Source organism: Haematobia irritans, chromosome 4, assembly GCF_050003625.1.
Source record: "Haematobia irritans isolate KBUSLIRL chromosome 4, ASM5000362v1, whole genome shotgun sequence".
NCBI classification, from domain to species: Eukaryota; Metazoa; Arthropoda; class Insecta; order Diptera; family Muscidae; genus Haematobia; species Haematobia irritans.
In genome coordinates, this window is record NC_134400.1 from 20,057,457 (window position 1) to 20,075,345 (window position 17,889).

General features: G+C 21.4%; 1 protein-coding gene across 1 annotated transcript in view; it reads right to left on the bottom strand.

Annotated features, from left to right (window-relative positions):
- The window catches only part of Indy (tricarboxylate transporter protein I'm not dead yet), a 60,024-nt gene that overhangs the window by 15,253 nt on the left and 26,882 nt on the right, over positions 1–17,889 (bottom strand). Inside the window, exon 2 of the mRNA XM_075308469.1 lies at positions 5,417–5,451. The gene's annotated coding sequence lies outside the window, so the exon portion shown is untranslated. The remainder of the gene's footprint in view (positions 1–5,416; positions 5,452–17,889) is intronic.

Genomic DNA, 17,889 nt, shown 5'->3' on the forward strand with positions numbered 1-17,889 from the left:
TATATTATATTATATTATATTATATTATATTATATTATATTATATTATATTATATTATATTATATTATATTATATTATATTATATTATATTATATTATATTATATTATATTATATTATATTATATTATATTATATTATATTATATTATATTATATTATATTATATTATATTATATTATATATATTATATTATATTATATTATATTATATTATATTATATTATATTATATTATATTATATTATATTATATATATTATATTATATTATATTATATTATATTATATTATATTATATTATATTATATTATATTATATTATATTATATTATATTATATTATATTATATTATATTATATTATATTATATTATATTATATTATATTATATTATATTATATTATATTATATTATATTATATTATATTATATTATATTATATTATATTATATTATATTATATTATATTATATTATATTATATTATATTATATTATATTATATTATATTATATTATAATTATATTATATTATATTATATTATATTATATTATATTATATTATATTATATTATATTATATTATATTATATTATATTATATTATATTATATTATATTATATTATATTATATTATATTATATTATATTATATTATATTATATTATATTATATTATATTATATTATATTATATTATATTATATTATATTATATTATATTATATTATATTATATTATATATATTATATTATATTATATTATATTATATTATATTATATTATATTATATTATATTATATTATATTATATTATATTATATTATATTATATTATATTATATTATATTATATTATATTATATTATATTATATTATATTATATTATATTATATTATATTATATTATATTATATTATATTATATTATATTATATTATATTATATTATATTATATTATATTATATTATATTATATTATATTATATTATATTATATTATATTATATTATTTATATTATATTATATTATATTATATTATATTATATTATATTATATTATATTATATTATATTATATTATATTATATTATATTATATTATATTATATTATATTATATTATATTATATTATATTATATTATATTATATTATATTATATTATATTATATTATATTATATTATATTATATTATATTATATTATATTATATTATATTATATTATATTATATTATATTATATTATATATATTATATTATATTATATTATATTATATTATATTATATTATATTATATTATATTATATTATATTATATTATATTATATTATATTATATTATATTATATTATATTATATTATATTAATATTATATTATATTATATTATATTATATTATATTATATTATATTATATTATATTATATTATATATATTATATTATATTATATTATATTATATTATATTATATTATATTATATTATATTATATTATATTATATTATATTATATTATATTATATTATATTATATTATATTATATTATATTATATTATATTATATTATATTATATTATATTATATTATATTATATTATATTATATTATATTATATTATATTATATTATATTATATTATATTATATTATATTATATTATATTATATTATATTATATTATATTATATTATATTATATTATATTATATTATATTATATTATATTATATTATATTATATTATATTATATTATATTATATTATATTATATTATATTATATTATATTATATTATATTATATTATATTATTATATTATATTATATTATATTATATTATATTATATTATATTATATTATATTATATTATATTATATTATATTATATTATATTATATTATATTATATTATATTATATTATATTATATTATATTATATTATATTATATTATATTATATTATATTATATTATATTATATTATATATATATATTATATTATATTATATTATATTATATTATATTATATTATATTATATTATATTATATTATATTATATTATATTATATTATATTATATTATATTATATTATATTATATTATATTATATTATATTATATTATATTATATTATATTATATTATATTATATTATATTATATTATATTATATTATATTATATTATATTATATTATATTATATTATATTATATTATATTATATTATATTATATTATATTATATTATATTATATTATATTATATTATATTATATTATATTATATTATATTATATTATATTATATTATATTATATTATATTATATTATATTATATTATATTATATTATATTATATTATATTATATTATATTATATTATATTATATTATATATATTATATTATATTATATTATATTATATTATATTATATTATATTATATTATATTATATTATATTATATTATATTATATTATATTATATTATATTATATTATATTATATTATATTATATTATATTATATTATATATATTATATTATATTATATTATATTATATTATATTATATTATATTATATTATATTATATTATATTATATTATATTATATTATATTATATTATATTATATTATATTATATTATATATTATATTATATTATATTATATTATATTATATTATATTATATTATATTATATTATATTATATTATATTATATTATATTATATTATATTATATTATATTATATTATATTATATTATATTATATTATATTATATTATATTATATTATATTATATTATATTATATTATATTATATTATATTATATTATATTATATTATATTATATTATATTATATTATATTATTATATTATATTATATTATATTATATTATATTATATTATATTATATTATATTATATTATATTATATTATATTATATTATATTATATTATATTATATTATATTATATTATATTATATTATATTATATTATATTATATTATATTATATTATATTATATTATATTATATTATATTATATTATATTATATTATATTATATTATATTATATTATATTATATTATATTATATTATATTATATTATATTATATTATATTATATTATATTATATTATATTATATTATATTATATTATATTATATTATATTATATTATATTATATTATATTATATTATATTATATTATATTATATTATATTATATTATATTATATTATATTATATTATATTATATTATATTATATTATATTATATTATATTATATTATATTATATTATATTTATATTATATTATATTATATTATATTATATTATATTATATTATATTATATTATATTATATTATATTATATTATATTATATTATATTATATTATATTATATTATATTATATTATATTATATTATATTATATTATATTATATTATATTATATTATATTATATTATATTATATTATATTATATTATATTATATTATATTATATTATATTATATTATATTATATTATATTATATTATATTATATTATATTATATTATATTATATTATATTATATTATATTATATTATATTATATTATATTATATTATATTATATTATATTATATTATATTATATTATATTATATTATATATTATATTATATTATATTTATTATATTATATTATATTATATTATATTATATTATATTATATTATATTATATTATATTATATTATATTATATTATATTATATTATATTATATTATATTATATTATATTATATTATATTATATTATATTATATTATATTATATTATATTATATTATATTATATTATATTATATTATATTATATTATATTATATTATATTATATTATATTATATTATATTATATTATATTATATTATATTATATTATATTATATTATATTATATTATATTATATTATATTATATTATATTATATTATATTATATTATATATTATATTATATTATATTATATTATATTATATTATATTATATTATATTATATTATATTATATTATATTATATTATATTATATTATATTATATTATATTATATTATATTATATTATATTATATTATATTATATTATATTATATTATATTATATTATATTATATTATATTATATTATATTATATTATATTATATTATATTATATTATATTATATTATATTATATTATATTATATTATATTATATTATATTATATTATATTATATTATATTATATTATATTATATTATATTATATTATATTATATTATATTATATTATATTATATTATATTATATTATATTATATTATATTATATTATATTATATTATATTATATTATATTATATTATATTATATTATATTATATTATATTATATTATATTATATTATATTATATTATATTATATTATATTATATTATATTATATTATATTATATTATATTATATTATATTATATTATATTATATTATATTATATTATATTATATTATATTATATTATATTATATTATATTATATTATATTATATTATATTATATTATATTATATTATATTATATTATATTATATATATTATATTATATTATATTATATTATATTATATTATATTATATTATATTATATTATATTATATTATATTATATTATATTATATTATATTATATTATATTATATTATATTATATTATATTATATTATATTATATTATATTATATTATATTATATTATATTATATTATATTATATTATATTATATTATATTATATTATATTATATTATATATTATATTATATTATATTATATTATATTATATTATATTATATTATATTATATTATATTATATTATATTATATTATATTATATTATATTATATTATATTATATTATATATTATATTATATTATATTATATTATATTATATTATATATTATATTATATTATATTATATTATATTATATTATATTATATTATATTATATTATATTATATTATATTATATTATATTATATTATATTATATTATATTATATTATATATTATATTATATTATATTATATTATATTATATTATATTATATTATATATTATATTATATTATATTATATTATATTATATTATATTATATTATATTATATTATATTATATTATATTATATTATATATTATATTATATTATATTATATTATATTATATTATATTATATTATATTATATTATATTATATATTATATTATATTATATTATATTATATTATATTATATTATATTATATTATATTATATTATATTATATTATATTATATTATATTATATTATATTATATTATATTATATTATATTATATTATATTATATTATATTATATTATATTATATTATATTATATATTATATTATATTATATTATATATTATACTGAAGCATGTTTATTGCAAATAAATATTCCAAAAAAGTTATAATTTTTTTTTGTAATGATAATAATAACATAATACTTACATCTCCATGTTTAATTTTGCTAATTATAGGTTAATCTAAAATGAAAATAAAAAAATGATTAAAATAATAATTTAAACATGCAAACTTCAAAAATATAAGTTGTTAACATTTTTATCCAAATAGACTTGTTTTCATTAATAATTGGTTTTTATAATCAATTATTGCACTCAGCCTTAAAATGTTTATGATTAACAACACTTACAAATGCTAATATTTTATGAATTTAAAAAAAAAATGGAATCACGCAAATAATAATTGTATAGTGTACTAAACCGTTTTGGTATGCTTACGATGAACAATTATTTTTAACATCGTTTTAACTAAAATCTCAGTTTATCAATGATCAGATAATAGGAAAATACAAGAGAACGAAACTGTGAAGTGAAGTTTTCTCCGATGGCGGAAATGCTAAAGTTAAAAAAAAACGGGGAAAATATAGCGCTTTACTCTGTTGCATTACATATCAGACACCCTGTATAAGTGGGTCCTGTAATAAATAAAGAGATTAAAATTTACACAAATGACCATTAAACGTGTCACCAGAATCTAAAAGATAACGCATATAATGCATTTTTTGTTGCACGAAAAAAGTCACAAATTTGCTACGAAAATGGCACTACGGCAACCCTGTTCCTCTTACTCAAACGGTAAATTTTCCTATTTCCTCATAGTTATCAGCATTATGCATTACATCGATGGTCAACAGAAAAAAATTGTTGGTGAAATTCCATATCACTTGATCTTAATGCAAAAGGGGGAAAACAATAGGCAATAGTGTCTCATATAAATGAAATAAATCTTCATAAAAAAACAATGCATCAACCAATTTACCAGAAAAAAATATAGAATTTTATAATTTTAGCCAAACATGGGTGCATATTGAAAATCCAAAAACAAAAAATGCTACAATAACAGAAAAACAATTGAAAGTCGCCATTGATTTTTTTCGTATACTTTTACTTCCATGTTAAGTAGCTGTGAGCTGTGTCACGCGCCTTTCATTATGTTCAACGGAATCAATATGTGCAAATGCTCGTTCTTACGAATAGATAAAAAAAATCTGGTTCCCGAGTAGTATTGACCCCTTTTTCTGACGATTTGTTCTATTGTCTTCATTCGTCTGTCCATTTTCATAGTAAATAGCCAGGGGTGTGATAATGGCACGAGCACGTTGTCAAAGCAATGAAGTGAGCATTTAATAGAAAACTCTTACTAGTCTTGCTCTCTCTCTCTCTCTCTCTCTCTGGCTTCCTCTCTTGGTAAATGATCAATGTGTGTTCATTAGGGTTGAGAAAGTTGATACGTTTGTCGTGTTTTTAGTACTTTTTGAAGTGAACTGTGAACCTTGAAATGCCTTTGAGCGATTTAGTATTTTTGTTTTCCGGCCGGCACCAATTTTTATACAAAAAATCAAACATACAAAAATATGTGAAAAAAAAGAAAAAAAAAAACTAAAAGTGTTATAATCAAGACCAAGGGTGAAAAAATGTACAAGAAAAGAAAACGCCATAAGTCATGCATTACTAGACATGACTATCATCAGCTGAGTGGCCGTAGTCTTGAATGTCCATAAATCCATTTTAACTTTCCTTTGTAGCGGAGTACGCGTATGGTACCGTAATATTTGTATCGGGAAAATTTCTGCCTATGATCTCAGATGTGAGATCCTGAGCAGTGCTGCCGCTAGTGACAAATTGAGTGAAGTAGATTTTGAAAAAAAGTGGAGTAGATTGAATAAAATTGAAGTAGCATACATTTCTGAAAACAAACAATAGAATTCATTTTATTATACCCTCCACCATAGGATGGGGGGTATATTAACTTTGTCATTCCGTTTGTAACACATCGAAACATTGCTCTAAGACCCCATAAAGTATATATATTCTGGGTCGTGGTGAAATTCTGAGTCGATCTGAGCATGTCCGTCTGTCCGTCCGTCTGTTGAAAAACGCTAACTTCCGAACGAAAGAAGCTATCGACTTGAAACTTGGCACAAGTAGTTGTTATTGATGTAGGTCGGATGGTATTGCAAATGGGCCATATCTGTCCACTTTTACGTATAGCCCACATATAAACGGATCCCCAAATTTGGCTTGCGGGGACGATCCAGCTGAAATTTGGTACATGGTGTAAATATGGTATCTAACAACTATGCAAAAATTGGTCCACATCGGTTAATAATTCAATGATTAAAACCGCTATGTTCATCGTAATTAAAGGAATAGGAAAAACAATTAGGTAATATGGGGAAAAATTTAAAAATTTGAAGCAGAACAAAAAGTGAAGCAGATTTTTGAAAGAAGGAGTGACGAAGTAAATTTTGTGAAAATGAAGTAAAATACTTCGATTGAAGTAGTAGCGGCAGCACTGATCCTGAGTGAGGCTTTACAGTATATTTTGCACTGGACCGGAGGATGTGATATTGGGTGTTAACTCTGGAAAAACAGAGCTGGTACTCTTCACGAGAAGAAGAAAAATCTTTGGATACAAGCTCCAAATTTCAAGCGACGAAGTTGAGTCCCTCGAAATCAGTTCAGTTCACTTACACTCTAAACTGAATTGGATGGAATATACCGCAGACCGCATAAAGAATACCTATGCGGCATTGTACTCTTGTAAAAAATTAGTCGGGTAATGCTAAGTTCCGTTTTTAATTGGTTTTATACTGTGGTTATGAGACCAATGGCTACATATGGCTGCTACGTTGGGTGGACAATCCCTGCCGGTCTAGAGGTACTGATAGGAGTCTGCCCACTACATTTGCACATACAGACATACATAACTTCTTCCCAAGCGTTATATAGAGAGAGGGATTATATGGTGACTGAGCATGTTAGTCTCGATAAGCCAATATATATTATATCAAGGATGATAAGAGTGGGAAGAAAGGAAGATACATTTCGGAACTCTGAATTTGTAAAACGATGCATTTAAAATGGATAAAGGAACTGGTAGCGTCATTTATTGCAGTGTACTAGGTTAGGTGAGTCGCTGTTGATTCAGAAGCGATATCAGCTTCTTCGTCGAAAGCCAAGCAGCTAAAAAGGCCTTGGACAATGCAGCCACTGCCGTAGAGAGCTGAAGGTTCTCACCGAGCAGCATAATATAACTCTGTGGGAGCCACCGTGGTGCAATGGTTAGCATGCCCGCATTGCATACAAAGACTCCTGCTTCGATCGAACACCAAAAGTTTCAGCGGTGGATTATCCCATCTCAGTAATGCTGGTGAAATTTCTGAGTGTGTCAAAGCTTCTCTAAGTGGTTTCACAGTAATGGGAAGCGCCATTCGGACTCGGTTATAAAAAGGAGGTCCGTTGTCATTGACCTTAACATGGAACATGGCAGCACTCAGTGATTAGAAGAGAAATTCACCACTGTGGCATCACAATGGACTGCATAGTCTAAGTGAGCCTGAAATATCGGGTCCCACCTAACCTAACTCTGTGCTGAGTACCTGGACACTGTGGAATAATGGAAATTGAAGAAGCCGATGTGCTGGCTCAGTATTAGAGCTCGACCGAAGCGGGTTTTTTTGCCCGAAGCCGAAGCCGACGTTCGGAAAAATAAGCAACAATCGGCCGAAGCCGATTATTTTCCTCACATTTTTAATTAAAGAAATTTGGTGTGTTTTTGTTCAATATTACAATATTTTTTCAATAAATTCATAAATACAACAATAAAAGGTATTTCAGTCCAGTGCAGGTATTTCAATCCAGTCCAATGACAAAACAGAGTGTTTTGAGAAAAATTCAATACATGGACAATTCAATATCAAATAAATTATTCAAAAAGCTTCGGCTTCGATTAATCGATCTCTTGACGCCGAAGGCCTATTCGGGGCCGATTATCGATTTTTGGCCGAATGCCGAAGCCGATGCTTCGGTCAAGCTCTACTCAATATGGCGCTTGTCGATAGGAATTGGTATGAATATGCCCTAAAAATGATGACATTTGCAGATGGTGTCAGGACCAGGAAGTTACGGAAGACTAGCACCACTTCCTGTGCCAGTGTCCAGCACTATACTTTAGAAGAAACCATATACAGGACTCGTTTTTCTTTCATTCAGTATTTTACCGATTTGCGGGAGTCTAGGTTAAGGAATACGCGCCTTCATCAGGGCAGACGGATAAATGGAAGTTCTTGAGCAACTTTGTAGGAGATCACCTCACGAAGAAGAAGTTAAGAATATTACTTCAAGGCATCACAATGGATCAATTCGATTCCTAAGACTTTGGTTCCAAGCTTCACTTCTAGAAGTACCCCAATCAAAATATGACAAACTGTATAGCAACCGACCATGCAAGCGTTTTATCATGGCGGATCCCTTTCATAGGCCAAAAAGGAAAAGTCATTCACCAAAATGAAGAAGTACGTTTTGATTGAAAAAAGAAACATATACTTTCTCGAAGATGATTCCGTATAATTTCAAGAATTCTATTTATCATCATAAAGGATTGTTAAGTTAAGACGTGGTTAACTGTATAGCAATTGGAACAACGGTTTATCATGGCGGATCCCTTTCATACGAAAATAAGGAAAAGGTTTTCACTAAAATGAAAAAGTACCCTGTGACTTAAAAAATTATTTTTTCGAAGCTGATGCAGTACAATTTCAAGAATCCTATTTATCATCTCTGTTGCGGATACTGTTCCAGGAAATCAACCATAAAGTTTGGTTTTCCTATAATGCAACCCAGCAATTGATAATGCAACCGTTTTATCAAGGCGGATCCCTTTCATAATCAAAAAGGAAGGCCTTCACCAAAATGAAAAAAGTAAATTTCGACTTAAAAAAGTACTTTTTGGAAGGTGATTCAGTATAATCACAAGAATCCTATTTATCATCCTTGTTAAGGTTACTTCCCCAGGAAAATCAACCATAAATCATTGATAAGTTTAGACTTTGAGAAATGATCTCCAAAAATATGAGAGTTTTAAGCTCAGGAACTTTGGCCCTTAAATTAGTACCATAATTATATCCGATATGCCATCACAGTTTAAAGCGACAAACCCTCTCAATTTTAACTGCATTGAAATCAAACAACACAAAAACCAAACATTCCTATTACTTTTTGTCACACATCCATTCATAGAAATGTAAAATCTATCCACCATTGATTTGTTATGGCAATTCATGTTTTATAATTGATATCATACAAACAAAACTAATACAAAATTTCAGCAGCCTGAGAAGAAATCGAAACCAATTACAAGTGGCGATCTACTACAACACAACCGCCTCTGATAACCACAATGTACAGTGTTATTTTTTTTATTTTCTTCATTGGCATCCAATTATCATCATTGTTGTATTTGAATTATTAGTTGGAAATTGTTTTGTTATTGATATATGTATCTACAATATCATTTATGATAACATTGTTGTTGCATTTCTATACGCAATAATCATTTTCAATAGATTTTTGTCATTTTACTACTGAGTTATGAATTGGTTAGAGGTCATTCGAATAACAATTAATTCGCTGTTTCACCACAAATAGAAATTTGCACTTTGGCGTTCGAATATAATTACAGCGATTGGCGAACACTGGAATTTCTTATGGGAAGCGCGACGGAATACCGTTGTAAAATTTTGGCAAAATTTCCAACAGAAATAAAATTTTGACAAAATTTTCTATAGAAATAAAATTTTGACAAAATTTTCATAGAAATAAAATTATGACAAAATTTTCTATAGAAATAAAATGTTGACAAAATGTTCTATATAAATAAAATTTTCTATAGAAATATCGACAAAAGTTTAATAGAAACAAAATTTTGACAAAAATTTCTATAGAAATAAAATTGACAAAACTTTCTATAGAAATAAAATTTTGGCAAAATTTTCTATAGAAATAAAATTGTGACAAAATTTTCTATAGAAATAAAATTTTGACAAAATTTTCTATAGGAATAACATTTTGACAAAATTTTCTATAGAAATAAAATTTTGGCAAAATTTTCTATAGAAATAAAATTTTGACAAAATTTTCTATAGGAATAAAATTTACAAAATTTTCTATAGAAATAAAATTTTGACAAAATTTTCTATAGAAATAAAATTTTGACAACATTTTCTATAGAAATATCGACAAAAGTTTAATAGAAATAAAATTTTGACAAAATTTTCTATAGAAATAAAATTTTGACAAATTTTTCTATAAAAATAAAATTTTGACAAAATTTTCAATAGAAATAAAATTTTGACACAATATTCTATAGAAATAAAATTTTGACAAAATTTTCTATAGAAATAAAATTTTGACAAAATTTTCTATAGAAATAAAATTTTGACAAAATTTGCTATGAAAGTAAAATTTTGACAAAATTTTCTATAGAAATAAAATTTTGACAAATTTTTCGATAGAAATAAAATTTTGACAAAATTTTCTATAGAAATAAAATTTTGACAAAATTTTCTATAGAAATAAAATTTTGACAAAATTTTCTATAGAAATAAAATTTTGACAAAATTTTCTATAGATATAAAATTTTGACAAAATTTTCTATATAAATAAGATTTTGACAAAATTTTCTATAGAAATATCGACAAAAGTTTAATAGAAATAAAATTTTGACAAAAATTTCTATAGAAATAAAATTTTGACAAAATTTTCTATAGAAATAAAAATTTGACAAAATTTTCTATAGATATAAAATTTTGACAAAATTTTCTATATAAGATTTTGACAAATTTTCTATAGAAATATCGACAAAAGTTTAATAGAAATAAAATTTTGACAAAAATTTCTATAGAAATAAAATTTTGACAAAACTTTCTATAAAATAAAATTTTGTTGTTGTTTTTTTGATTTCAGCTTAAAATCATGCATCGACTAAACTACAAATGTAGCTTAACCACCAGAGGAAAAGAATGTTCGTCAAATTTATTTGGGCAAAGCCCTATAGACTGCACGATGGTTGGATGGACGCACGTTTTAAGCTGAAATCAAAAAAACAACAACAATGACTAAAGAACAAAACCAACAATAACAAAACGAAATACAATTTTGACAAAATTGTCTATGGAAATATCGACAAATGTTTAATAGAAATAAAAATTTGACAAAAATTTCTATAGAAATAACATTTTGACAAAACTTTCTAAAGAAATATAATTTTGACAAAATTCTCTATAGAACTAAAATTTTGACAAAATTTTCTATAGAAATAAAATTTTGAAAAATTTCTATAGAAATAAAATTTTGACAAAACTTTCTACAGAAATAAAGTTTTGACAAAATTTTCTTTAGAAATAAAATGTAGAAAAAAATTTCAATAGAAATAAAATTTTGACAAAATTTTCAATAGAAATAAAATTTTGACAAAATTTTCTATAGAAATAAAATTTTGACAAAATTTTCTATAGAAATAAATTTTTGACAAAATCTTCTATATAAATATCGACAAAAGTGTAATAGAAATAAAAATTTGACAAAAATTTCTATACACCAAAAAATTTCCTTAGTTAAACTAACGCTAAATTTAACTTATTTTTATTGGAAAAAGTTTATTTGCTTGTAGTTAAATTTTATTATTTTTATCGAAATTTTCCACAGCTTAATGAAATCTTACTTTTTTTAAGTATGTCTCAAAAGTGTTATGAACTAAACGTGAGTATAAAGTTCAATGTGAACTAAAACAAATGAAAATTTTCGTACGATTCCCAAAGAATGAACTACTGTATGGTTAAAATGGTCTTGATTTGGACCCAATGATTTTCTTCTTTACTTTTAGTTAACTTTTTCTTCTATCAGAATTTCTTGAACTGCAGTTAAAAAGTACAACAGGGCAATAAAATTTCCTGGTTTTAACATCACTTTGTGGAAATCTCAAAATGTGTAGTAAAATTTAGTTCAATTTTCGTGCGTGGTAGTTCATTCTTCCTATAAAACAGTTCAGTTTTTTCGGTGTAGAAAAAAAACTTTCTATAGCAATAAAATTTTGACAAAATTTTCTATAAAAATAAAATTTTGACAAAATTTTCTATAGAAATAAAATTTTGACAAAAATTTCTTTTTCTTTTTATGACCACTTAGTTTTAATAGATTTTTGTTTATTTTAATGGGCTGTTTTGGTCAATATATTTAAATGCAAATAAAACAAGTTTATTTCATCTTTTTTCTCGACGTTTCGTCGGCTTTTTTCCGACCTTTTCCAGAGAATTTTTTATTTGAAATATCTGTAGAGGAAAATTCTATTTAGATTTCAGTAATTGTGGATTTTAGTTCTTACTTACAATTGTTTTACATTTGTTTCATTTATAAATTATTAAAACTGGACATCACAAACAATAATAATAACTAAATAAATAAATAAAATGTAAATATTGCAGCAAAACTTTAAATCTATATCACAGAACTATGTATGTTTACTCTTTAAATTATTGCAATGGAATACTGTAAGTTGGTGTTATCTTTGTCTTCCTTAGTGTTCATTGACGTCTCTATTCTCTGTTGAATGCGTAGGCTCTCCAGTGTATAACGTTTGTTCTCATTTCTCTCTCTGTCGAGAATTTTAACAGCTTTGAAGTCTATGCTATGGCCACTCTCTTTTATGTGTTGTGCTAAAGCTGTGCTTTCTCTATGTTTGTTGATGTCGGCTTCATGTTCTGCCATTCGTATTTTCAATTGTCTTCTTGTTGTACCCACAGAGTGCATGTTGCATGTCTCCCTTTCGTTTCCATTGCATGTTAGTTCGTACACAACGTTGTCTAATTGCAATTTCTATAGAAATAAAATTTTGACAATACTTTCTATAGAAAAACAATTTTGACAAAATTTTCTATAGAAATAAAATTTTGACAAAATTTTCAATAGATATAAAATTTTAACAAAATTTTCAATAGAAATAAAATTTTGACAAAATTTTCAATAGAAATAAAATTTTGACAAAATTTTCAATAGAAATAAAATTTTGACAAAATTTTCAATAGAAATCAAATTTTGACAAAAAAAATTTTTTTTGTTTGGTAAATTTTCTCCAAATTAGACTATTTTTGGCTCGAGTGGCAACCGTGCCAAAAACCCAATTTTATTACTTCAGTATTTAATTTAAATTAAAATTCGTGAGGAATTTTAATTTAAATGAAGGATTTTGGGAACAAAAGTGTCTCAATTTGGGGAAAAGAATCAGAAAAATTCTGGAAACCAGAATTATTCGTGAGGAATTTTAATTTAAATTAAGGATTTTTGTGGATTAAACCGTCTCACTTTGGGGACAAGAGCCCGAAAAATACTAGCAACACTGTCTTGGTGGAAAATGGGATAGTGTTGCCATTGTTAGCGAATTTTTTTATCTCAACACTAGGCATTGTTGCATTGCCTGGCCACATGGATACAGTGTTGCCAGTTTTTTACTGGCTCTTGTCCCCAAATTGGGACGCTTTCGTCCCCAAAAATTACCAATATAAATTAAAATTCCTCAAAAAACTCCCCAAAACATTTTTGACAAATTTTTATAAAAATAAGGCTCCGCTTTAGAAAATCAATAATAATTTAACAATTAAAAATTCCTCACAAAATGATTTCACAATTGTAGAAAAATGTCTTAGTCTGACTGAGTAAATTTATAAACTAGCATTCTGGAGCATTTGAAAAATTTCTTTTGAAAAATTTACTTCGTTTTTGCTGCTATCCAATTTGCTATTTTTGGTTCTTTTGTTTTTAACTCACCCTAATGTTAACAATATTATGCATATTGTTAATTCCATGTCTTATCGCTAAGGCATCGCTATATGTATGAAACTTATTTATGTATTTAGACTTTACATTTTTGTTTTAAAAGTTCAGGGTCCAAAATGCCCTCAACACTTGGTCATAGTGAAATACTAAAGTCCGAAAAAAATTGGCTAGTTTTGGGAAATTTAGAGTAAATTGTGGATAGAAATAATGAATTACACTAAGTTCAGACAGCATGGATAAATAACGAATGACCAAATATCGACAACTTTTGCAGAAGGGCCATTAAACCGACAATACAAAATTGATTAACAACCAATTTCTCATATCCGAAACGAATGCTTTCGTTTGACTAGGACGACCAAAACAGCTGAATCCATAAAGAAAAATCAGCTGTTTTTGGTATATCAGTCGAACGAAAGCGTTCGTTTCGGATATGAACAATTTGCTGTAAACCTCTCCAACATCCGAACTAATATTCTTTCTTTGAGTACAATTGGAAACGCTTCGCTAATTGTTGCTAATAATCAATTGTAATTTTCACTAAATCTAATCACCAATACAAACAAAGCAATTTCACACAGATGGCGGGAACACAAACATATATCCGTATCACAAATATATACAGGCACTTGTAAACCTGTCATGATTATGGCAATTAATTGCCAGACTTTATATTTCCACCGCTTTCCTCTATGCTAAGTTTTTACAGTAGCAAAATAGTTGAATTGTAGTGTGATAAAAATCCTCGGGTTATTTTATAATTTTAATTGCTTTATAACGAAGTATAAAAATTGTTGTTGATTTCATCCATATGTTGCCTATGGTGATTAAGAAAGGTTAATAGGCTCATGGAAGGCGTAAAGACCAAAAACCGATGATTTAATGAAGAGCATTTAATTAATGGTTGACTTTCTCAATTTCTCAATTAATTTAATTTAATTTAATCAAATATAATTTCCCTTCATCAAGCAATTATTTTCAAGTTCAATACCCGAAATTCGCAATTATATTCAAGTGTTCATTCACAATAGCAAAATTGCTCATAGTGAGATAATCCTATAGCTGTCAAATTTAACAACATGCGTTTTTTAAGGTTAGGGCTAATTAATTTAAATCTAGTGAACTCTCGGTTAGGCTGGGGTCTTTTGACTTTATTTATCAAATATCACAATAAGTTTTTTTTTTTATTTTATTTCATTCCTATCAAATCTCTTAGAAACCTTAGTTCTAAAACATTGCATCATTCTAAAATAAGACTTTTTTCTATCTATTTTCTATTTACTGATGTATTTAATAAGAAACACATGTTCCATATAATTGATTATGTGTAGGTACATCATCCTATTCAAACAAATGATAAGAAATTAAATCATTTCTTTTGCGTTTTCTTTTATTTATAGTATTTTATTTTAATTATTATCACTAAATTCTGCGATTTGATGTGGTCGTATTGATTCGTACAATCTCTACCTACTCATAGTTTATGTTGTTTTTGGGAGACTTTTGACCAGGTATAAAATTTAATTATTCCCATTATAAAGAGAATTTCATAAGGAGAGAGAGGAGAGATTGAGTGAATGAGAGACAGATAGGAAAAGAATGGCATTATTTAATGTTTACTTTAGTGAGTAAAATCTCCAAAGAATGTTATTAAATACGCAAGAAACAAAATAAATAAGCACCAATTTTCAAATGACCCTGAAGATAGAGCATGAACGAGATAATGCATAAAAATGTACTACGAGTACATGGTTGCTAGGTAGGGTAGGTACTGGATTAATGCATTACTCAAGGTTTTCCGATTGGATCACTGTCAAAAAGTCGATTATGAAGATCACAAAGAAAGGCTATTCAATTTGGGGAAAAAAATTATATCACTGTCAAAAAGTAGATTATGAAGATTGCGAAAAGGAGATTAATCACTTAAAAAAGTCAAATGTAATGATAATTTTTACAGCAATTTATTACTATAGACAATTTTGTCAAAATTTTAGCTTTGTAGAAAATTTTGTTAATTTTTTTCTAGAATTTTTTTTTCCAAATTTTATTTCCATAGAACATTTTGTCAAAATTTTATTTATATAGCAAATTTTGTCAAAGTTGTATTTCTATAGATAAAAATTCTATAGAAACTTTTGTCAAAATTTTAATTTCCATAGAAAATTTTGTCAAAATTTTATTTCTATAGAAAATTTACTCATAATTTTATTTCTATTAAAAATGTTGTCAAAATATTATTTCTATAGAAAATTTTGTCAAAATTTTATTTCTATAGAAAATTTTGTCAAAATTTCATTTCTATAGATGGCAGCCACCATGGTGCAATGGTTAGCATGCCCGCCTTGCATACACAAGGTCATGGGTTCGATTCCTGCTTCAACCGAACACCAAAAAGTTTTTTCAGTGGTGAATTATCCCCTCTCAGTAATGCTGGTAACATTTGTGAGTGTTTCAAAGCTTCTCTAAGTGGTTTCACTTCAATGTGGAATGCCGTTCGGACTCGGCTATAAAAAGGAGATCTCTTGTCATCGAGTTTAACATGGAATCGGGCAGCACTCAGTGATAAGAGAGAAGTTAACCACTGTGGTATCACAATGGACTGAATAGTCTAAGTGAGCCTGAAATATCCAGCTGCCACTATACCTAACCTAACATTTCTATAGAAAATTTTGTAAAAATTTTATTTCTATAGAAAATTTTGTCAAAATTTTATTTGTATTTTGTCAAAATTTTACTTCTGTATAAAATTTTGTCAAAATTTTATTTCTATTGAAAACTTTCTCAATATTT